General features: G+C 34.3%; 2 pseudogenes across 2 annotated transcripts; both read right to left on the minus strand.

Moving 5' to 3' along the window:
* Positions 1 to 333: 333 nt before the first annotated feature.
* On the minus strand, positions 334 to 966 carry LOC149218921 (NDR1/HIN1-like protein 1 pseudogene; annotated as a pseudogene). Its single transcript, XR_016248666.1, has one exon. The product of XR_016248666.1 is annotated as an NDR1/HIN1-like protein 1 pseudogene (transcript).
* A 13,063-nt stretch (positions 967 to 14,029) lies between these two features.
* LOC149218922 (NDR1/HIN1-like protein 12 pseudogene) lies at positions 14,030 to 15,144 on the minus strand (annotated as a pseudogene). The gene has a single exon (XR_016248667.1). The product of XR_016248667.1 is annotated as an NDR1/HIN1-like protein 12 pseudogene (transcript).
* Between the last annotated feature and the right edge of the window lie 10,269 nt (positions 15,145 to 25,413).

Consider the following 25,413-nt stretch of genomic DNA (forward strand, 5'->3'; position numbering starts at 1 on the left):
GTTGGAAGAGTACCGCCAGTGTAGGGGCATGACACAGAGCCTCACACAAACAACAGGGAAAACGACATGTCTTAGAGGAAAACTTATACATAGAAAATCTCTCCCATCGCAATGTGGGACTAGAATACTCGGATTTATGAATTTATTTACCGATTTTAGGGGCTCAGTATCAGGACAACATTCCCGCGCACCAGATCTAGAGCCTCACACAAACAACAAGTTAGGCGAATGGGGAAGGAATTATTCAAATAAAACCAGAAGCAGACTGACTGAATACCAGGCAATTAAATTACCATGGAACTCTCATAGATTACAAAATCTCCTAACTGAAACCTAGACCTCCACATGGCATGTGGTGATGGGTTGTAGAGGAACTTGGCCTCCAATAACTTTATTGCTCAGCCGCACGATGGCTTTGAAATTGACATACAAATGATAATGCCCAGATCTCCAGCTGCCCACCTTCCAGCGGACCCTTCCGTTCATTCTCAAACTCAATCTTAACGAACCTTTCAGGCTCTCGTAATTCAGCAGCTCAAAGACGAGGGGAGCCAAGGGAACGGAATTCCCATATAAAATGGGAGCCAAGACGCTGATATCCTTGGGGTACTGGTAGAAAGGGGGCAACGAGAACTTGGCCGTGATCTGCTGATCCAGATACAAGGCGTAGGTGCTCAAGCTATCGTAGATGACACCAATCCTGTCATTCGGGTTGCGTGACACCACGGTGAACTGCAGGCTGGAAGTGAGCAATATGTCGCTCACATTCAGCACGCTGACCGTAGCGTTCTGCAGGTAGAACCCTGGCTTGTGCGGATGCAACGCTAAGAAGATGATGAGGATCACAAATGGCACGATGAAGAGCAACATCAATAGAGACTGCAGGAATCTCCTGAAAGGCATCTCTTCCCACCAGTGGCCATGGCAGCCGCAATCCTTGTGAGTCACACATCCCTTGGCTGACATCGCTAGATTTTTCTGCTCGGTCCCCAATGCAAAATTTTGACCAAAAATCACTGGAAAAGCCCCAATTAGGACTGTAATGCTCAGAGCGTTACCACTTCTAATGCTTGGCGTCAATATAGAAATAAGAATATTGAGTTTGAGGAAACACAGGAAAGACAGGCTCTTAAAGGACGGATTGAACACAGGGTACGAGAAGCTTCAGTGCGCTTACAAAGAAAATCCTAGGTAGGTCTACTCGAACCGACTAGGAAGGTGCATTGCTTTCAGAAAAGTATACATCAAAATTATTCTTTCATACTATGTATTTGATTATCCACTTGCGAATTCAATGTTAGGGTTTTGGGATCGAATGGACATTCGACAATATCATTCTTTTCTAATTTGACTATGCTAATGTCATGAACCAGGGTTTCGAGGGTTTCTCCTTGTCACATAACCATATTCTATTTTTGGCTTTCTAACTCGAATATAAACAATTTGAGAGTTTAGAAATGGCTCGAGTTATCTGAACCAACGCCATTCGTACTGAGATTCTTGCAGTATATGAAGAATGCAGAGATATTTTTCGTAATGTTGGCTGGTTCAGGTTTCTGCAACTCTTCCAAGGTTATAGTCTAGGTGTGGCTAAAACATTCACCTCTTCATTCAATGGCAAGAAGGTCAAAGTGGGAGACATAGAAATTGTTGTAGATGATGATTTTATAGCGGAAGCAACTAACCTCCGCATAATTCAGTGATATTTCCTGGAGGAGGTTGCTGGTAAAGAAGGATTACACTTATGACATAAAAGGTATGCCCATTACCTATCTCAAACCAAAGTGGAAAAATATGGTTTTATTTTTGCGCCATTATATGATCTACGAGGGATGTTGCAGTCTCGTCTTCCTTTATCGCATAAGGTTGCTAAGGGTGTTTTAAGGTTATAAGTTAAAATTTCCTTTCTTTCTACATAGGAGTTTGGCCAAAATGTCCTTTAGTTATTGGAAGTAACGCAAAAATGATAAGTGCTCCCTCATTCACCATAGTTTTATCGCTATCCTAGTTAAACATCAACTCGTTAAATTCAGAGACAATTGGGGATATCTTACCTAAATCCATTTCGATAGAAACATGCCTTTTTGGGAGGTTAACTCTCAAATTTTCTTAGAGCCTAACTCTATCCGTGAAAACCCTCCACACTCACCTTTGTGTGATGCCATGCACTATGACGACCAAGAGTTTTGTCAAGAGACTAGTCCTTTTCTCTCAGAAGAAGATAAGGCCTTGAAGCTCGAAACTGTTTGTATTCGCTGAAGCAAAAAAATTGCACAAAATATTCCTGTTGGTTAGGACGGGGAAGGGGGGGTGGGGGTAAAACAAAAAATCAGATGCAAGGGTAAATCCAATTTATTTGAAATTAACCCCCAGTGTGAAATTTCATCCTTGGAACCTGCATGTCAACACACCGAGGGTCAGCAAAAATGAAATTTTGACTCTCATATTAAAGACAAACTAACAACTTGAAATATTTCTAGGCTACAACGGAAGAAACAAAGGGTTTCTCTTGATGAGAATTGTCTCGATCTTGAGACCAATATAGAGTGAGAGTCTAAAAAGACTAGGCCATAATCTCCAAGGAATTGTAGCATCCCTCATAATGTGAATGTCATACCAGAATTGGAATCATAATGATGTTGATAAAATTCTTCAGAAGCCTTGCTAGATCTCTACTAGCGCCAAATTTTTTTATCCACTGTGCCATAACTCAACCGCTAGATTGATCGGCTTACCAAGGAAACGAGCAACTCAGAGCCTCTTGTAGACTTAACAAAATACTCAGGCAATGCAATTCTACTAGTTTGCTCAATAAGTCATAAGTCTCTGATACTCATATTATAGTCAAATATTCAAAGCTTAAATCATGCTAAATAAAGGTCTTATTGTTAATACCTCTCAGCTGTTGGAAAAGATATGGTATGCTTATATTTTGGTTCCCAATTTTCGAAACTATAACGGCATTACAAAATATCAGATTATGTAACAACCCTCTTTCCATTGTTTATATCATTAATACTTGTGCACAGATTGTTCAGGCTTGAACAAGCATTATATTTCTTCTCTATATTTTGACTAATGTAATACAAATAGGAAGACATTTTGAGCAGTTTCTTTCCCCTTAGATAAATCTCTGAGCATATGTGATTAAATCTTGTCTCATTTTTATGTTGTGATTTCTCGATTGATTAATTGTTTCCGTTGATAAGTAGAGTAGATTCAAGTATTTTGTTTTAGCATATTACATAAGTAGTTTGATCTACAAGGAATTTTTATAAAATGCTTTATCCCTAGCTTTTCATAAATTTAAAACACCTTCAAGACTTAGTTGAAAATACTAATGTTTTTAGGTGGGGAGAGCCACAAAAACAAGCTTTCAACACTATTAAACATGTTATTGCAGAGACACCTACCTTCATCAGTACTGTTTTCTCTAAAGAGTTTCTTTTGTATACTTTTGCTTTAGATTCAACCTATGTTGTTTTGCTTACACAAAAAAACTGATTTAAACATAGAAATCCCTGTTGCTTTTATCAACTCCACTTTCAAGGGAGCATAATTAAATTATGCACCAGTGGAAAAACAAGCATTTGTAGTATATAATGTGGTTAAACATTTTCATTTCTATCTGCTTAAATCTAAAATAAAAGTGATATTCCCATACTCAGCAGTTAGAAACCTATTTATCCAAAAGGAACTTGACAAGAAAAGGGCTCATTGGATGAAAACCTTGCAAGAATTTGACATTGAAATTACACCAGAACAAATGATCAAAGGTCACGGTATTTGCAAGTTAGCCGTTGAGTCTGTTTCTTCTCCTGTTGATCACTCCACTTTTCCTGATGATCCCTCTCTTAACAATGAAGTATCTTATAAAAAATTAAATCTCATGTCAAGCTTATGATTCTAATTCATGGTATTCAAACATTAGATTTTATTTGAAAAATGGTTTAACTCTCTCTCATCTCAATTCAACTCAGAGAAGGGAATTAATATTAAAATCAACTTCTTATCAACTCATAAATAATTTAATTTTGAGAGAGCATTATGATGGGGTGCTACTTCATTGTCTAGAGCAGGGAGATGCCACAAAAATACTCCATGAACTCCATTTTGGCCTTGCTAGCGGTCACTTTCGCTATGTTACCACTGCTCACAAGGTGTTAAGGGAAATATATTATTAACCAACTTTATTTAGAGATGCCCATAGCCTTGTAAGGAAATGTGAAACATGCCAAAAAGTCTTGGTAGGCTAAAGAAACTTACTTTTCCCTTATAACCTGTTTTTGTTGAAGCTCCATTTCAACAATGGGGCTTGGACATAATTGGACGTGTAAATCCTTCCTCAACCAAACAAAATAAATATATTATAACTACAAATTATTTTAGAAGATGGATTGAGGAAACACCTTTGCGTATAGTAACACAAATCAAGTTGTTAATTTCTTTGAATTTCACATCATCACATGTTTTGGTGTTCCTAAATCTCTTGTCTTTGATAATGCATTATAATTTTCATCTCATGAATTGGGTGCATATGCTATAGAAAAAGGAATAAATATTGAAGGTCAAAGCATGGAGTTGGGTTACGCTTTTTGACGAAATGAGGGCACATTTTGCTGAAAAACAGATGCTTGATCAAGCATTTTTAAGTGCTTGATCAAGCAATTTTTAAGTGCTCGATTGAGTTGTTGAGGCGCTTAAAAATAATTTTATCAAGCGTTTAAAAAAATTCTCGATCGATCCTTTTTCTAACCTGACTTAATGGCGCGATCAAGAGTTAATACCATTAATAAAAGTTGGTAAGGGCGCTGGCAAGTTAGCCTTTTAATGGCTCGATCGAGTTGTTGGTTAACCACATATGCTGCTCGACCAAGGGTTACTTTAACACTCGATCGAGCATTTTTATTTTAAATTTCAGCAATGATCGAGTGTTTAAAGAACTTGATCGAGTTCTTGAAGTTTTAAAAATTACAGTTTCGACACCTCTTCTACAGATTTATCTGCAACCTCATTTTGTACCCTATCAGACTTAGGGCAGAATTTGTCCTTAAGTGGCGAGGTTGATCACGTTGGATTCGTGAAAGAATCCTCTATCTAATGGCGTATGAATTTGACACTTTTGAATTCATATGATATTTTTCATCTAATTTCTTTTAAAAATAACACTTGATTTTTTTTTTGGGCAATGTTAAAGGGGTTGAATAAAAAATCAATAACATAAAATATACACAATAAATTAAAAAAAAATACCACTATCTTTGTTTACAAGTCGTCTTCAAAATGGTTCTCTTGATTTTTCAATTTATTTAAAAAGTTGAAAAAAAATCTTATGTGAACACATGCGTCTCCAAAACGTAATTGAAATATTACTTTGCCAACTTTGAAAAATAATAAAAAAAATATTTTTTCATAAAAAAAATAATTTTTTAATATGAAAATTAGTTCTCTCTGTGTAGATCATGCTCATCTATATATATATATATATATATATATATATATATATATATATATATATATATATATATATATATATATATATTTTAAATTATGCATTATATATATATATATATATATATATATATATATATATTTTAAATTATGCATTTTAGACTAAGTTATGCTACATGAAAACACACATACCTCTTAAGTTTTGCGAAAATTTGTAAGGACATATATTGCATTTAATGGAAAATTAAGAGATTATATGACACTAATTCTTTTTTGCAAAAAATATCATTAGGACAATAACATAATTATCCACATGTTATCTTTTTACTCCGAATCAAAATCCATAATTATTATATGAATTTTGAGGGGTGCAATTCGATAAAAGAAGACAAACTTGAAATTTCATCGCCACATTTGGCCCAAAAGCGTAACCAATCTTCATGCTTTCAGCCTTAAAAATCTAGTAAATTATTATCCACAGAGAAATGACCTTGTTGAACCTTAAAATAAAAATTTACTAAAAATTCTTAAAAGAACAGTCTCAGAAGATAAACAGAATTGGCATATTCATTATTCAATGCATTATCGTTGGATAAGGTCACACCAAAAGATGCCATTGGAAAGTCACCATTTTTTCTTGTATATGGTAGAGAAGCTATCATGCCTCCTCACATCTTTCTCTTCCTTCTCTGCAACTGTCTCAAATTGTTTAAGAAATTAAGTCATCAACCATGGAAAACAAAATTTATGACATCAAAATTGGAAGAATAGAGACAAAAAGCTTAAACCAAGTTTGATTGACATCACCAGATTGTCAAACGTTGCTTTGATGATAAGTATTCTTCTAATAGGAATTTTGAAGTTAGTGATTTGGTTCTAAAATGGGATAGGGCTCACAAGGACAAGGGAGAGCAGACCAAGTTCCAGAAGTTATGGTTGGGACCTTTCATTATTATAGAAAATATTGGACCCAACACATTTCAAATGCAAAATTTGGAAGGTCAACTTGAGTCACTCTCAGTAAATGGCCAACTTTTAAAGAGAAATTTTGCATTATCTTTGATTGGAGATTTTTGTACATATTTCCTTTATTTTTTAGTTTGATTTCCTTTTTCTTTTTATTTTAGTGTGTTAATTTATGTTTCATTCCACAGTAAGTCTGATTGCGAACATATTTAACATCTTTTCTTTATCAATAAATTATTGATTAATGTGTTAATTACTTAAATGTTTCTTTCAGTTTGATCTTAATATGCATTTCTTCTGTTCAAAGGTATCCTTTGCTTTGCTTTAAAAAAAAATACAGGAATCCTTTCAGTTCACTTCTGTTAAGAGGAATTCATAGTAAACATGTTATATTTTAACAACATCATCTATATAAAGTTGGAGACTCAAACTGCTCATACCATCCCACCTCATAAGGAGCATATTTTCCTCCGCATTCGTTAAGTTTCTAATAATATTTTTCAGAGTGTGATTCAAAAATATAAAATTATTATTTGGAAAATAGGATGTCTCATTACGAGAGAACCTATCATGATCATAAGTCCTTGTAGAGGTGACATTACCATTGTTAGTTACCAACCCAGGGTAATGGCCGTTAGTCACATGGTTGAAAGATAAGAGGTCTCATCATGAGCCTACTTCTTAACCCCTATTAGTTCCTGTGAATGGAATTGCCAGTATTTGGTTACCAAGCCAGGGTATTGGATTTTGATTAATAATAATAATAATTTTATTTACTATTTTTAACTTTGAATTTGTTTCTAATGGATGGGATACTGGCACATCTTGGAGTAAAAGGTAACCCTGCCAAGGCTATGAACACCTGTTGGTAGCAGTTGCTCTACTTGTGGTATTGAAGTATTATTATTACGCCAATTTTCTTCATCATTGTTCATCATTTCAATCGGTTATATTTCTGGGTCCTTCTAAATACCTAGTAAATTATTTTAAAATCTATAAAATGTTTTTTTTTTTTTTTTTTGTTATGAAAGTATTAATGGACATTTATGTTGACTTGCATAAAAAACTAGGAGAAAATAAAGTTTCAGTACATAATATGTGACTTTGATTCTACTGTAAATATTCCAGGAGAAGATAATTGGTTCGACCTAGTAAGCCGCCAATTGTTGGTAGGCCAACCACCTTCCCTCTCATTTCCCACCAAATGATATGGGCCCCTCTTGATTTTCACTTTTTGGTTTTCGTTTTGATTTACTTCGGCTACATAATGTACAATTTATTTTATTTTTTCTAAAGAGTTGTATGATATACCTTTGATTACTTCTCAAAGTTATATATTTTTCTATGCTTGGTGATTGATGCGTTCACTTTCACTGGACTATCACAAAGAGAAAAGAACTTTGGTTTTGGTCTCACAAAAAGAATAGTTACCAAAGGCCTATGACTTTATTTTGCATTTTAATATTTGAAAAATAAGGCCATTACAATATTTGCATTCTATAGCAACCTCAACCTATATTAGGGATTTTATATTTTAAAGTCTGTTTAAATGTTAATCCTTTGAGATCAAATGCATGAAATTATATTTATGGTTAGTCTTTATAACCTTGGTTAAACAATGTATGCATGGTTTATAAACTCGACTCTCAAATGCTGAAAACCTTGTGCTTGATGCATATATTGAACTTGGATTATATATTTTTAACATTATGTTGTTGACCATTAAACATGGTTTAATATCAAATGAAAAACCTATGCTTCTGATTATGGTATGGATATATTTATTTTCGAAGTTTATTGATCCGCCTCTTTAATGATTTCAAGGTTATGGTGATTTTGGGTTATTGTTTGTGGTAATCTGTGTCAAGGAATGAACATCTTGATTCATTCCACCTATGTTAATATAATGATTATCCACACCCTATACCTATCATCATGATATTCTTTCGTACTATGTATTTGATTATCCACTTGCGAATTCAATGTTAGGGTTTTGGGTTTGAATGGACATTCGACAATATCATTCTTTTCTAATTTGACTATGTTAATGTCATGAACCAGGGTTTCTCCTTGTCACATAACCATCTTCTATTTTTGGCTTTCTAGCCTGACTATAAACAATTTGAGAGTTTAGAAATGGCTCGAGTTATCTGAACCAACGCCATTCATATTGAGATGCTTGCAGTATACGAAGAATGTGGAGATATTTTTCGTAATGTTGGCTGGTTCAGGTTTCTACAACTCTTCCAAGGGTATAGTCTAGGTGTGGCTGAAGCATTCACCTCTTCATTCAATGGCAAGAAGGTCAAAGTGGGAGACATAGAAATTGCTGTAGATGATGATTTTATAGCCAAAGCAACTAACTCTGCATAATTCAGTGATATTTCCTGGAGGAGGTTGCTGGTAAAGAAGGATTACACTTATGACATAAAAGGTATGCCCATTACCTATCTCAAACCAAAGTGGCAAAATATGGTTTTATTTTTGGGCCATTATATGACCTACGAGGGATGTTGCAGTCTCGTCTTCCTTTATCGCATGAGGCTGCTGAGGGTGTTTTTAGGTTATAAGTTAAAATTTCCTTTCTTTCCACATAGGAGTTTGGCCAAAATGTCCTTTAGTTACTAGAAGTAACGCCAAAATGATAAGCGTTCTCTCATTCACCATAGTTTTATCGCTATCCTAGTTAAACATCAACTGGCTAAATTAAGAGAGAATTGGGGATCTTTTCTTACCTGAAACCATTTCGATAGAAACATGCCTTTTTGGGAGGTTAACTCTCAAATGTTCTTAGACCCTAACTCTATCCCTGAAAACCCTCCACACTCACCTTTGTGTGATGCCATGCACTATGACGACCAAGAGTGTTGTCAAGAGACTAGTCCTTTTCTCTCAGAAGAAGATAAGGCCTTGAAGCTCGAAACTGTTTGTATTAGCTAAAGCAAAAAAATTGCACAAAATATTCATGTTGGTTAGGACGGGGGGGGGGGGGGGGGGGGGGGGGTAGGGGTAAAACAAAAAATTAGATGCAAGGGTAAATCCAATTTATTTGAAATTAACCCCCAGTGTGAAATTTCCTCCTTGGAACCTGCATGTCAACACACCGAGGGTTAGCAAAAATGAAATTTTGACTCTCATATTAAAGACAAACTAGCAACCAGAAATATTTCTAGGCTACAACGGAAGAAGCAAAGGGTTTCTCTTCATGAGAATTGTCTCGATCTTGAGACCAATATAGAGTGAGAGTCCAAAAAGACTAGGCCATAATATCCAAGGAATTGTAGCATCCCTGATAATGTGAACGTCATACCAGAATTGGAATCATAATGATGTTGATAAAATTGCTTCGAAAGCCTTGTTAGATCTCTACTAGCGCCAAATTTTTTTATTGACTGTGCCACGGCTCAACTGCTAGATTGATCGACTTACCAAGGAAACGAGCAACTCAGAGCCTCTTGTAGACTTAACAAAATACTCAGGCAATGCAATTCTATTAGTTCGCTCAATAAGTCATAAGTCTTTGATACTCATATTATAGTCAAATATTCAAAGCTTAAATCATGCTAAATAAAGGTCTTATTGTTAATACCTCTCAGCTGTTGGAAAAGATATGGTATGCTTATATTTTGGTTTCCAATTTTCAAAACTATAAGGACATTACAAAATATCAGATTATGTAACAACCCTCTTTCCATTGTTTATATCATTAATAATTGATTTTTCTTTAATTTGTCACAAGTAATTGTGTTGGCTAGATTTCTGCTTTCGTCTTTCATGGAGTGAGTACCTTTGAGTTACCTCTTGAGGTTGTTAGTTAAGGATTTCTTATTAGTTATTCTGCTAATTCTTCGTTATCTCTTGAGATCGCTGAGAGGCCTAAACAAATAATTATGATTATTTTTGTAGGAAAATGGATTTTATATTCTCTGTTTGTTATGTACACATTAGATAGGATAATAGTTATATAAACCCCTCATTTTGTGACTGTGGGAGAGAGATCTCTAGTATGAGCGAGGAGTTTTTGGAACAAAGAAATGTTGTTCAATTGTGACCGCAGATGAAAATTAATGCAAATAGATAGACTTGGTTTGATTCAATCTGCTTCTTGAATTATTACCTTCCGTAAACATGTTACTATGAGCTATTAAATAGTTTGATTTACCAAGTTTAAGTGTTGTTTGTTGGATGATTTAATTCTCTAATGAGAAATTGGTTTAATTGCATTTCTTTGTCAGTTACAACATTAGTTTAAATTTGTGATGACTTTAAACTCATCAATTCTTCTTCTTTAGTAAATTGTGTTCTGAGAAGGAACAATGAATTTATGACATTGGTTTACTTGAATTATTTTTGGATTATTAAGTTAATTGAAATGTAAGTGTTTATTTATAAATTTGTCACAATGTTGTTATAATAGATGGTAATCTTACTTTTTTATCTTTAGTGTATTTGATGATTGATTTATTGTATTCATTGATCAACGATGAGAATATAGTAACTTTAAAAGATATTGTTTACTGTTGTTCCTCTTTTGCTTAGTCTTGGCTAAGCGAAAATTACAAGTATTAGATTAGGTAATAATTTCATTGTTTCTTAATGTAAAAAATCTGAAAAGTGAACAAAGTTGAATATGCTTTTATTTTGAGGGATAAGTTAACTGTATTTTTATAGTCTCTTGTTCTGTTGTCATTTACATTAAGGAATAATTATCAATCATTTAGGAATAGAATTTAACTTCCATCCTTAATACATTTTGCATTTTGTTTAAGTTATTGTCATTCTTCCCTTGAACTAGTTGCATTACGTTTTAGCTTGATTGATCTACTGTACCATAATATTGTACATGTTGTATCATACTTCGACCTGTAACAATAGTGACTTAATCATTTTCTTTAATTCTAATTTATAAACCAAATATATAAATTAAGCTTCTATAATATGCTCTAGTGTATTAACAGTGAAGTGTTAAGCCTCTCATTACCACACTCATATCATATTTAGGTTGTTTCATTTGATTTGTTTAAATCTAACTTAAATGTAGCTTAGTTGAAATATAACTTAAAATATAAATAATTTAGACTAGTGTAATACAATTATAGTTTAGATTAGGATTAGGATTAGGATTACTTTTTTGCATTCAATCCTTCTTAGGAAGAAAGGATCCTGAGCTAATGGAGTTGTTGATTGTGTCGAGTATACCTATACTAAATAGCTTGGGCTATTAAAGAGCCTCGGGTCTGGGCTACTCCTCCTTTGTTGACTTAGGTGTGCCAACGCTTGTGTCAACATGTCCTTAAGGAAAAACACGAGGATTGCAATGATATTATAGCTTGTCTTAACAAGTCTTAATAAGTCCAATGCCACCGACGCTCTTGTCTTATTAGCTTAGATGCTTGCTTGACCCACATAGAGGGTCGCCTTTAATATGGAATCAAACCCCCAACTCTAGGAGGCATAATGCCCAATATTCGACCCCAATCACTACACCACCAACGCTCTTGTCTTATTAGCTTAGATCCTCGCTTGACCCACATAGAGGGTCATCTTTAATATGACATCAAACCCACAGCTCCAGCAGGCATAACGCCGAAGATTCGACCCTAGTCACTTCCTTAGATAATTGATGCTTCTCTTAGCCTCTTGGCTAATGTTTTTTACTTCTAGTAGAACAGTTTCTTTATGCATTTGCGTAGCTAGCAGTAACTGGTAGAAATTTTGTATATCTAACCGAAAACAACTTGAAATGCAAATCAATTTCTTTTAGGATGGACTGTTATTAACACTACTAAAAAAAGATGCTATTTTAAAACAATAAAAAATTTAATTTAAAAAAACTATATTATTAATTTATATTTATTCCTTTTTAAATTAAAAAATAAATTTCTATCCCATATGAAATTGTAAATATAATTTTAACACAAACTATTTATACAATAAAATAAAATAGATTAAATATTTATATAAAACAAATTTAACATGAAATATATATAATGTATCATACAACAATATTATACCTTTTTACATATATAAAGTCATGACAAATCTATTTATATAATAAAATAAACTAAATTAAATATTTATATAAAACAAATTTAGCATGAAATTATAATTATATATATATTCAATAAAGATTATAAAGCAGTATTGTCCTTTTTACGTATATAAAGTTAAAATTTCAGTAGTAAAAATAAAATGTTAAATTACCTTCTATAATAAAAGTATGGGAATTTCAAATTTATTTTGTTTGATGATCATCGTTTGTATCTATATTCTCCTTATTCTTCTTGGTATTTATAAGAATCTCATTTGCAACCGGTCAGCCAAGAATAGTGACGAACTTGGTATGTGTCTAAATGTTTAATCAAAATTTATAACCAGAAAATTTAATATTTAAATGTTATTTATTTATTTATTTATATTTTTACTTTATAAAATTTAAAATTTTATAATGATGATGGTTAATGTTTATTAAGGTTAAATTTTGGTCTATCCACCTAAAGAAACGAATTATTTAGTTTGATTTAAGATTTTATTCCTATGCTCAAAGATTATGAAATTGAGATCTAATGTGGTTGTACTCTAGGTATTCTAAGAGGAAGTGATTTCATCTTCGATGTTCATATTGTCACAAAGATGGCATATCCTTTCCATCCATGGTGTTTTGGGAACTGCCCAACAACCCGTTTCACTATGGAGTTCATGAGAGTTTGTTCTAATCTTAGCTATATTAATTTTCTTCTTTGAGCTAGGTAATATCTTAATTTTCTTTTAGCTGCTAAATCTTTCTCACACCACATTTTTTCTTTGAACTTAGAAGTAACAATATTTTTAATGTTATTAATGTTTTGTAATGCAACATTCTCTATATGCAACGTCAAATTCCATATATCTCTACCCATTAATAACTTTTCTTTCTCACACCACATTTTTTTTTGAACTTAGAAGTAACAATATTTTTAATGTTTTGTAATGCAACATTCTCTATACGGAACGTCAAATTCAACTACATTACCTCTAACCATTAATAACATTTAATTATAACTGTCTTTGGATTATTATAAAGTTGAATCAACTACATTACCTCTATCCATTAATAACTATCCTTAATTTATAATAAAATTCAACAACCACATTAATAGCAATTTAAATCATGATTAGTGAAACAACATTCACATAATAGCAATTTAAATCATGAATAGTAAAATAATATTATTTGCTATGCTATTGATCTATAAATAATGATGAGTAAAATAACATTCATATCATGAACACGGCACAAACTAGCTTTATTTGTTATGCTATCAATTTATATTTTATATTTACTTACCTATAGATCCATAAACACGCAAAATAAACAATATAAACAAATATATAATCTAGCGATAAACATATACTACCCCACATATTTATATATCAATTATGAATCCATAGCATAACTTGCCCACAATAATAAACGCTATTTTTTATATACTACCCCACATATTTATATATCAATTATGAATCCATAGCATAACTTGCCCACAATAATAAACGCTATTATTAAAAATGCCATCCTTAACATAAGGGCATGTCTTAGAGGAAAACTTATACAAACAAAGGTCCCTCCATGGCATAACTTGCCCACAATAATAAACGCTATTATTAAAAATGCCATCCCTAACATAAGGGCATGTCTTAGAGGAAAACTTATACAAACAAAGGTCCCTCCCATCGCAATGTGGGACTAAAATACTCGGATTTATGAATTTATTTACCGATTTCAGGGGCTCAGTGTCAGTGTCAGAACATTCCCGCGCACCAGATCCAGAGCCTCACACAAACAACAGGGCAGTCGAATGGGGAAGGAATTATTCAAATAAAACCAGAAGCAGTGACTAAATACCAGGGAATTAAATTACCATGGAACTCTGATAGATTACAAAATCTCCTAACTGAAACCTAGACCTGCACATGGCATGGGGTGATGGGTTGCAGAGGAACTTGGCCTCCAATGCCGTTATTGCTCAGCCACACGATGGCTTCGCAATTGACATACAAATGATAATGCCCGGATCTCCAGCTGCCCACCTTCCAGCGGACCCTTCCGTTCATTCTCAGACTCAAGCTCAACGACCCTTTCAGGCGCTCGTAATTCAGCTGCTCAGAGACGACGGGAGCCAAGGGAACGGAATTCCCAGATAAAATGGGAGCCAAGACGCTGATATCCTTGGGGTCCTGGTAGAAAGGGGGCAACGGGAACTCGGCCGTGATCTGCTGATCCAGATACGAGGCGTAGGTGCTCAGGCTGTCGTAGATGACACCGATCCTGTCATTCGGGTTGCGCGACACCACGGTGAACTGCAGGCTGGAAGTGAGCAATCCGTCGCTCACATTCAGCACGCTGACCGTAGCGTTCTGCAGGTAGAACCGTGGCTTGTGCGGATGCAGCGCTAAGAAGATGACGAGGATCACGAACAGCACGATGAAGAGCAACGCCAACAGAGCCTGCAGGAATCTTCTGTAGGGCATCTCTTCCCACCAGTGGCCATGGCGGCCGCAATCGTTGCGAGTCACACATCCCTTGGCTGACATGGCTGGATTTTTCTGCTCGGTCCCCAATGCAAAATTCTGACCACAAATCACTGGAAAAGCCCCAAATGAGCACTGTAATGCTCAGAGCCTTACCACTTCTGACGCTTGGCGTCAATCCGGAGATAAGAATATTGAGTTTTGAGGAAACACAGGAAAGACAGGCTCTTAAAGGACGGATTGAACACAGGCTACGAGAAGCTTCAGTGCGCTTACAAAGAAAATCCTAGGCAGGTGTACTCGAACCGGTTAGGAACGTGCATTGCTGCCAGAAAAGTATACAGCAGAATTATTGCTCTGCCTTCAAGACTGGGCGTACAGAAGTGGAATTCTTTTTTCTCCAAGTACTGTACAAATTTTGGTCGTTTGACCCTTCAAATTTCAGTTTACATGCATTCATACTTGCAAATTCTGAAGAGGAGTTCGGAAAAATTTAAGGAGAAAAAAGGGATTCAGGAATACGAAAGAAATTGTGGAATTCTTTTATCCGGAAATATCGAAGATTGTTTGACGCTCCAAATTTCAGTTCATATGCATTCACTTTAGCAAATTTTAAAAAATAATTTAAGAAATCTTTTTATTTGGAAAAAAGGGTCGAAATTTTTTTTTTTTGACCCTTCAAATTCCACTTGATACGTATTCCAGTTTCTCAATTTTTAATGGCAAGTGTCCCTAAAAAATGTCATAAAATAATATTAAATCAGTCGAATAATCTTCATATGTAGGTTGGCTTTTTCCGAATAATCTTCTTATGTAAGTTGGTTTTTTTTTCATATTCGAATTTTATTGAGCTTGGAAGTTTATTTTACAATCTAGTATAAGGGGATGTGTAAATTTGTCTATCCGTCTATTGAGTTGACATGTGTTTTAAATAGAAAAATAATATGGTTATAATAAAACAAAAATGAATATACTGTAAAATAATTAGAACTAAAAAAATATGTACGTGAGATGTTTAAACTTTATACTTTTCAATAATATTTCAATAGGAAATTTAAATAAACTATTTAAGGCTAATTTACACTGATAAAATGTCTCTTTGCATATGTTATGTAAAATATTGTAATGTCAATTATGTATATATTATATATCATTTTTTTTTTTTATGTATATATATGATAAAAACATATTTCAATAGGAGATTTAAATAAACTATTTAAAACAAATTTAGGTTGATAAAATGTCTTTTGTATATGTTATGTAAAATATTTTAATGTCAATTATGTATATATTATATATCATTTAAAAAAATTATGTATACATGACACAAAATAAGTTTTTATGGTTAAAATATTTATTTGGTCATATATATACTCTGTATAGCATTCAAAAATGTAATTTAAACAATGAAAAATTAAATATTGTATTTTGCACTCTAAAGAAGTTTGCACGTGAAGAAAGTTGATCCCTTTCCACTCATGTTAGATCCAAATTTAAGATGGATCTACTCTGGTACAACCGAGTGTGAAGGCCATATGTAAGTGTTTTAAAATAAAAATAAAATATTCTCTATTGACTATAATAATTAGTTGTCTATATAACCTATAATTTCATGTAAAGTAATTAGGAGTAAAAAAAATATGTACATAAATTTAAATCTTATATTTTTCAAAAATATTTTAACACATTTAAAACTTCATATATCTTTCAGTGTAAGTTGTGGAGTAAGGATGATATTTTGTCTTTTTCTCAAAATTCAATTTCATCTTATAATACTCCTGTTCTAATCTCAAATCTCATGTTATGATATCTCTACTCGCAACGCTCCTATTGAATGTCATGTTATGACATTTATGTCTAGTAACACTATTATATTATTTAACTTAGACTAGTCTAAATAGTAAAAACGCTCCTATTGAATGTCATGTTATGACATTTATGTCCAGTAACACTATTATATTATTTAACTTAGACTAGTCTAAATAGTAAAAACCTCATATTATGACATCTTTATTTTATAACATTATTAAAACCTCATATTATGACATCTTTATTTTATAACATTATTATTTACTTTGATTCTTAAAATTCCATAATCTCATATATCACATAAGCTAAAATTGATGCAGTAATCCACATTAAAAAAATGTTCGCAAATTCCGGCACATCCCAACAACCACTAGTTTGAATTTTTACTGAATAATTCTAATCACATCCTAATTTCAATTTCAATTTCAATTTCACGAATACTTTCGTCCTTTAACATCGTCCGATCACGACACTTGCGGGAAGGGCAGCTATGGATGTACAAATAAAACTGTCACAAGGATTAACACTGAAACTCTAATGAAGTTTCCTAGGACTAATAAAATGATTGCACTTTCTCTTGTAGTTTGACCAAACGTGGAGGCATTATGGGTCCTTATTTTGATTTAGTTATCATATGATATTCTATGTGTGGAGACTTACCTTAATAAGGTTAATGTTTTTGTATTTTCGGATAGGTCCGAAGGGTAAATTGTTTATAAATAATTTATAATTATTATTATTGTAAATTAAAATGATTATTAAAGAAAATATATTATTGGGTAAAAGAGAAAAATGTTTTAGTTATATGAGGCATATTTTTTTTTATAGCTTTTTTTCCTAGGTTTATATATAATAAACCTATAATTAGGGGAATATATATATATTTATATTTGTTATTAGTCCCTGCCATCTGGCAATGGGCAGGGACTATAGTAATCGGATAGCTTTGAGTTAGCATTAGTTTGCAGTTTTAGTGTGGTGTTATTCGGCGTTTATTATAAAGTTTTCAAACGTGTTGTGCGGGGATGTGCCGAGATAACCAAAGTTTTATTTGGGGCTGAGGCTTTGCCATCTTATTTGGCCTCTTCCCGAGGCGGAAGAGGCTGGAGCATAGCCTAAATTGCGTTTTACGCCCTGTTCATTATCGCTGACCGTCAACGGTCTCATGTTAATGTTAGCATTAATTTGTTTGCAGGGTATGCTAAGGTTTGATGTTAACGGGTGTTGTGTAGCAGGTGCTGCAGGTGTCCGTGCATGGCGGGAGGTGTCATGAACCACCGCCTATGTTCTTGCCGCCTTTGTACCCAGCTTTGTTCTTGCTATGCTTCTACTGCTTCATCTGTCGCCTATGCTGCCATCTGCGTGAATGGCTCTGCACGGGGAGCCAGAGCCAGCTCCTTCCAAGCTCCAGCTCCTTCATTGGCATCTGCTAGTTCTTTTGTTGGCTGCTTGGCTTTCGCTGTTGCTGGTTCAAAATGTATTTCAGGCAGGGCTAATATAGAACCAGAACAAGCTAAGCTTACAGAACCAGAGCAGAGCAAGCTAACCTAACGAAATTCAGAACAAGTCAAGCTAACGAACATGGGTAAGATCGATACATACCTGAGCACCTCCTAGTTCTTTTGTTGGCTGCTTGGCTTTCGCTGTTGCTGGTTCAAAATGTGTTTCAGGCAGGGCTAATATAGAACCAGAACAAGCTAAGCACAGGTTGGGGCTCCACAGCCTGTACAGAAATGTCTAGATTTTCTGAAACAGCGGGCTCAGAAGAGACTAAACAACTTGCCATGGGTGGTGAGGGAAGTGAGGTGGTAAAGCAGCCCACGCATTGAAGACCAAGGTTGCTGTTCTTGGCCTCATCAAGAACAAAAAGATATTCAGTGCAATTTCTCACAAAATGAATTCTCTGTTTGGACTTGAAGAGACTAAACAACTTGCCATGGGTGGTGGGCATTACTCTGATTTACTTAAGAAAACAAATTGCCATACATATCATATATCAGAACTGGAATCACTACACATATATCTTGATACTTGATTTTGAGATGGAGCACTAATGTAGATACAGGAGGTTTCAAACAAGTTTTTTTATCATGGCCAATAGTCATATAAGATCCTTTAGTCAGGATTTTTCTTCAAACTCAAAAGCTAGCACTTGGGAAGAGTTGCAGTCAAGAGGCAAACAAGATGAACCCTCAAAGTCCACGGTCACTGCAACAGAGGCTCAATATGAATCATCTTGCAGCACTTGTTGTGAGACTCTACAAGGAAACTTGCTTTCTATGTTAGATGAAGCTTTGGAAACTACTCCTGTAGTAGTATGTGCACTAGTCAATTTTGTCATACAAGTCTGACAAAGGCACAATTGTACATAAATGCAAATGTGCAGGGCCGTAAGCATGGGTGCCCCCCCATTATTAGAAAAAAAAGCAAGAAAAACTAATGATATATGTACATACAAGAGGTTTCAAACAAGTTTTTTTTATCATGGCCGATTCAAATCATTAGTAAAAGAGTTTCAGACTTAAGCTTAGAAGGTCATAACACTGTCCAGGGTTATTACAAGATGTAGTTACATCAGATCCTCCTCTGTCAGAATCAAAGAGTCATATAAGATCCTTTAGCCAGGATTTTTCTTCAAACTCAAAAGCTAGAACTCGGGAAGAGTTCCAGCCATTTATCATGGCCAATTCAAATCATTAGTAAAAGAGATTCAGACTTAAGCTTAGAAGGTCATAACACTGTCCAGGGTTATTACAAGATGTAGTTACATCAGATCCTCCTCTGTCAGAATCAAAGAGTCATATAGGATTTTTCTTCAAACTCAAATAGGCAAGCAGAAGTTTTACCAACCTGTTGAAATATCAGACTCAACATTTTCATTAACATGGGCCTCAACTTGTGGTATAAAACATAAGCCCAAAGAGGTAAAATCAAGTGTGTGCCCAAACTGTTGCCTGTCTAAGAGGTAAAAGCTATAAGACTCACAGCAATGGTTGGGCCAGAACCCTACATAAGACAGTGAGTTGGTAATTGATGGAAAGTTGTTCTAATTCCAATGAGGAAATTGGAGTTTGAAAGAAGCCAGTAAATAGTGTCATTTAAGACATGGCAGACTTTCGGGGTGAAGGAGACATGCCATTAAATTGTTTAACCATTATTATAGGCAAGCAGAAGTTTTACCAACCTGTTGAAAGATCAGACTCAACATTTTCATTAACAACATAAGCCCAAAGAGGTAAAATCAAGTGTGTGCCCAAACTGTTGCCTGTCTAAGAGGTAAAAGCTATAAGACTCACAGCAATGGTTGGGCCGGAACCCTACAGAAGACAGTGAGTTGGTAATTGATGGAAAGTTGTTCTAATTCCAATGAGGAAATTGGAGTTTGAAAGAAGCCAGTAAATAGTGTCATTTAAGACATGGCAGACTTTCGTCTTTTTCCAAAAAGCTATAAGACTCACAGCAATGGTTGGGCGGGAACCCTACAGAAGACAGTGAGTTGGTAATTGATGGAAAGTTGTTCTAATTCCAATGAGGAAATTGGAGTTTGAAAGAAGCCAGTAAATAGTGTCATTTAAGACTTATGAAGATATTGCTTGTTTAAGCTTTGCTGCCTGTTGTAACAACTGCTTGAAAACCACTTAAATTCTTCCTGTCTAAGCGGGGGCTGAAGGAGACATGCCATTAAATTGTTTAACCATTATTATAGGCAAGCAGAAGTTTTACCAACCTGTTGAAAGATCAGACTCAACATTTTCATTAACATGGGCCTCAACTTGTGGTATAAAACATAAGCCCAAAGAGGTAAAATCAAGTGTGTGCCCAAACTGTTGCCTGCCTAAGAGGTAAAAGCTATAAGACTCACAGCAATGGTTGGGTCGGAACCCTACAGAAGACAGTGAGTTGGTAATTGATGGAAAGTTGTTCTAATTCCAATGAGGAAATTGGAGTTTGAAAGAAGCCAGTAAATAGTGTCATTTAAGACATGGCAGACTTTCGTCTTTTTCCAAAAAGCTATAAGACTCACAGCAATGGTTGGGCCGGAACCCTACAGAAGACAGTGAGTTGGTAATTGATGGAAAGTTGTTCTAATTCCAATGAGGAAATTGGAGTTTGAAAGAAGCCAGTAAATAGTGTCATTTAAGACTTATGAAGATACTGCTTGTTTAAGCTTTGCTGCCTGTTGTAACAACTGCTTGAAAACCACTTAAATTCTTCCTGTCTAAGCGGGGGGTGAAGGAGACATGCCATTAAATTGTTTAACCATTATTATAGGCAAGCAGAAGTTTTACCAACCTGTTGAAAGATCAGACTCAACATTTTCATTAACATGGGCCTCAACTTGTGGTATAAAACATAAGCCCAAAGAGGTAAAATCAAGTGTGTGCCCAAACTGTTGCCTGTGAAAGTGGTGCATATAAAGGTAGATCGGTGCCTTAAACAGGTGTAAATGACTAAACACACTTACTGTAATAGGCATCGATATAAAGTACATAAGCTTAGCTGATTACATAGGTTAAGCTTAGTTACTAAGTCATTCAAGCAAATGGTTTGTTTACATATGCCTTATGGTTTCAGCCACAGGAATCAAAACGAACAGATGCAAGTGTAACAAGGGTACTTTTCAGAAAACATATAGAAATATTTCTTCTTCTTCAATAAATGTCAAGGCTCAAGTACCAGTTTCGGTAACGTATATAGGGGGGTTGCTATATCGGTGTTTTGTATAGTTTATTATGTCCTTTAGTCCCGCTGGATAAGACCTGTAAGTAGAGACTCCTTCCTGCAAACATATGAACATAGTATCAATATGTTCTTTTATCAGGGTATCCTCATATCACACAATAAATTGAATTGAATTGAATTTCTATCATCGTTGAAATAATTCAATAAACTTTTATGAAGATAGGCTCACCACAGATCCAATGTAGACTCTGTCAACTTTTTCTGAAACTCAGACAACAGTCAATGATAAATGTCAAAATAGTAAACAAGAAAGAGTGTAAGAGAGCTACCTGCATAAGTAAGTAGTCCAGTCATCTGCATTAGAGTCGTATTACGTAGTGTGACACTCATTACTTGTCCTCTTTAGCCAATTATTTATTAGAATAGCTTGGCCCCAACCTACCACCAAGATTTCATTTGAGATCTGCCCCTGATGTCAGATACATCACCTAATTTTGCATTTACTTCTGCCGTCACATACATCATTTCATATGCCATTTGCCCCCATGTCAAATCGATCACTTAATTGCACCGATTGCTCACTTAACGTAAGCTTTCTGCTTTATGCCGACCATTAAATACTGGCCTGCTCCAATAAATGCTCCTCATATTGGATTATATCCCCTCCAATCTGATTTTCAAGTATTTCAGCTCCATTCCAAATCAATCCGCATATGTACTTACTTCTGCACATGTTTCTGCACCTAGATATTGACATACATCTCCCTGCTTCACATAACATGGAATCCATTAGCATAAGCCAACTTACTTAACTCGCGGCATTGTTTCTCTTAGCACTTGTTCTCATGGCTCTTCTGATTATTGACATCGTAAAAGTCGAAACACAAAGAAAAAAGAAACTGAAAAAACAATAACATCTCGAACGAAGACCTATTTTTGCATTATTTTACGCATTGTCTTAATTTCCCGCTTCCTTCTCTGTTACAGGTCTACGACGGATGCCTCCAATATGCATTTGGATCTGCCATGGTGGTGCAACTCGCATTTTTTATGCTTCTATCGTTTCTGCTGGGATGCCGGTCTAATGTCCTAATTGTTAGCATTCGTGCTTGTCTTGTATTCTTCACATGTTACCGTCTGTCATAAGAAATGCTTATTTTCAAGGTTAAATGTAAGCTTCAAGGCAGTTTTCATGTTACTAGTGTCTTGAATTGATAATATGCTAGCATTAAGCATCGATTACGCTTTATGTAAACACAAATTCTTTGCCCCAATATAGTCATCAGTTCTCTGGTGTACCATTGATGCCTACCTACCTGAAGCGCTTGTCTTGTATTCTTCACATGTTGCCATCTGTCATAAGAAATGCTTATTTTCAAGGTTAAATGTAAGCTTCAAGGCAGTTTTCATGTTACTAGTGTCTTGAATTGATAATATGCTAGCATTAAGCATCGATTACGCTTTATGTAAACACAAATTCTTTGCCCCAATATAGTCATCAGTTCTCTGGTGTACCATTTATGCCTACCTACCTGAAGCATGGACTACAGGGGTACTTCTTAAATTTCCCATGGTCTTGTGCATTCCTTTCATCAGTGTGATCATGCAATAATGGGCATTTGGAGAAGCTGCATCCTTCTTTTACTAAGAAACAGATAAGTGATGGGTGCTTGAAGCTGGCTTATTGAAGTTGCATTTTATGACAGAATTCCTAATAAATATATTAACAGTCGCATAATACAAATCTCTAGTACTAATTGTGTAAGAGTTAGTACTAGTTTCTAGTTCGAGGTCAGGTAATCAACAAAAGCGTCCTGTTGATCGATCTGCCATGCACCATAACAAAACTGCCTTTCCTCCACCGGTGGGGGATTTGAATGGCAACGGCTGTCTAAGTTCACTGGACTTGTTCCTATCTCTTGAAATCTCTTGGCCTAGGTTTTCTTACTAAGCACGGCAGGGACTTGTTGCTTGCAACTCCCCTTGTTTTTTTTTGTTCTTGGTTTATCGCAACAACTACTTTTTATGGGTCATGTTGGTCTATGCACCTTTAATGTGACTAGCCCATATTATATGTTGAGAGAGATTTGGTATAAAACCAATATGATTCAAGATTCTATTTGCTACACTTATATTATGGGAAATTTAGGTGCAACAATCTCAAGTTATCTCAACACTTCTTTATTACATTGCTAATTTCTCCAAAGTTTCAATGATGCTTCCTTTAGGTAGCCAAAGATTACTCATTAATTCAATTTTCTTTTTAGCAATGTCATAGCATCATAATGTATTGAACTCCATTATCGGTTAATCTTACACATATATCATTGAAGACTCTAACCGATGAACCTCCTAGTAGGGACATCTTTCAAATGTGCCAATTGTTACTACCACAAATGTAAGATATAATGTGGAACTAATTTTAATAAAAATGGTAGTCAAGATCCACACTTACAAGTTCTTATCTAGGAATTAAGTATGCTCTTACTTTACTTCCAGATAAGAATTAAAATATACTTATTAAAAAATCCATAGGTAGTAGTTGGGTGGTAGCAAGGAGGAATTAAGTTCATTCCCTTTTAGATTCAATCCTTATCATGGACATGTGGCCTTTTGTGGCTTGGTTGGAAGGTAGGTGCCCCTTAGGATAAAATTATTGCTCTGCCTTCAAAACTGGGCGTACAGAAGGAGAAAAGTGTGCAACTACATAGAGGAAAGGTACGTATTTGGTTATTCCAGGAACAAAAACCGCCCGTTTCTTTGTGGAATTCTTTTTTCTGCAGGTACTGTAGAAATTTTGGTCGTTTGACCCTTCAAATTTCAGTTTATATGCATTCATACTTGCAAATTCTGAAGAGGAATTCGGAAAAATTTAAGGAGAAAAAAGGGATTCAGGAATACGAAAGAAATTGAGGAATTCTTTTATCCCGAAATAGCAAAGAACTTTTGATTGTTTGACGCTTCAAATTTCAATTCATACGCATTCACTTTCGCAAATTTTAAAAAATAATTTAAGAAATCTTTTTATTCGGGAAAAATGTCGATTTTTTTTTTTTTTTTTTTTAACCCTTCAAATTGCACTTCATACGTATTCCAGTTTCTCAATTTTTAATGGCGAGTATCCCTCAAAAATGTCATAAAATAATATTAAATCAGTTGAATAATCTTCCTACCCAAGTGGGAGGGTAGGTTGTCTTTCTCTTTACATTAGAATTTTATTGTGCTTAAAAGTTTATTCTACAATCCAGTACGAGGGGACGTGTAAATTTGTTTATCTATTCCTCGTGAGTTGAGTTGACATGTGTTCTAAATAAAAAAATATTATGGTTATATTAAAACAAAAATGAATATACTGTAAAATAATTAGAACTAAAAAAAATGTGCGTGAGATGTTTAAACTTTATACTTCTAAAAATTATTTCAATAGGAAATTTAAATAAACTATTTAAGACTAATTTAAGCTGATAAAATATCTCGTTGTATATGTTATGTAAAATATTTTAATGTCAATTAAGTATATATTATATATCATTTAAAACAAATTATGTATATATGATGAAAAATATTTCAATAGGAGATTTAAATAAACTATTTAAGACTAATTTAGGTTGATAAAATGTCTTTTGTATATGTTAGGTACAATTTTTTAATGTCAATTATGTATATATTATATATTATATAAAAAAATTATGTATGTATGATAAAAAATAAATTTTTTATGGTTAAAATATTTATTTGGTCATATATATATATATATATTTTATATAGCATTCAAAAATGCAATTTAAATAATATAAAATTAAATATTGTATTTTGCACTCTAAAGAAGTTTGCACGTGAAAAAATTTGATCCCTTTCGGATCATGTTAGATCCAGACTTAAGATGGATCTATGAGTGTGAAGGCGATATGTAAGTGTCTTAAAATAAAAATAAAATATTTTCTAAATAAAAAATCAATATCAACTCTCATCTTATAATACTCCCGTTCTAATCTC

The sequence above is a fragment of the Pinus tabuliformis genome, chromosome Q (assembly GCF_031772625.1).
Source record: "Pinus tabuliformis cultivar Carrire ecotype Pingquan chromosome Q, CPIR1, whole genome shotgun sequence".
In the NCBI taxonomy this organism is placed as follows: Eukaryota; Viridiplantae; Streptophyta; class Pinopsida; order Pinales; family Pinaceae; genus Pinus; species Pinus tabuliformis.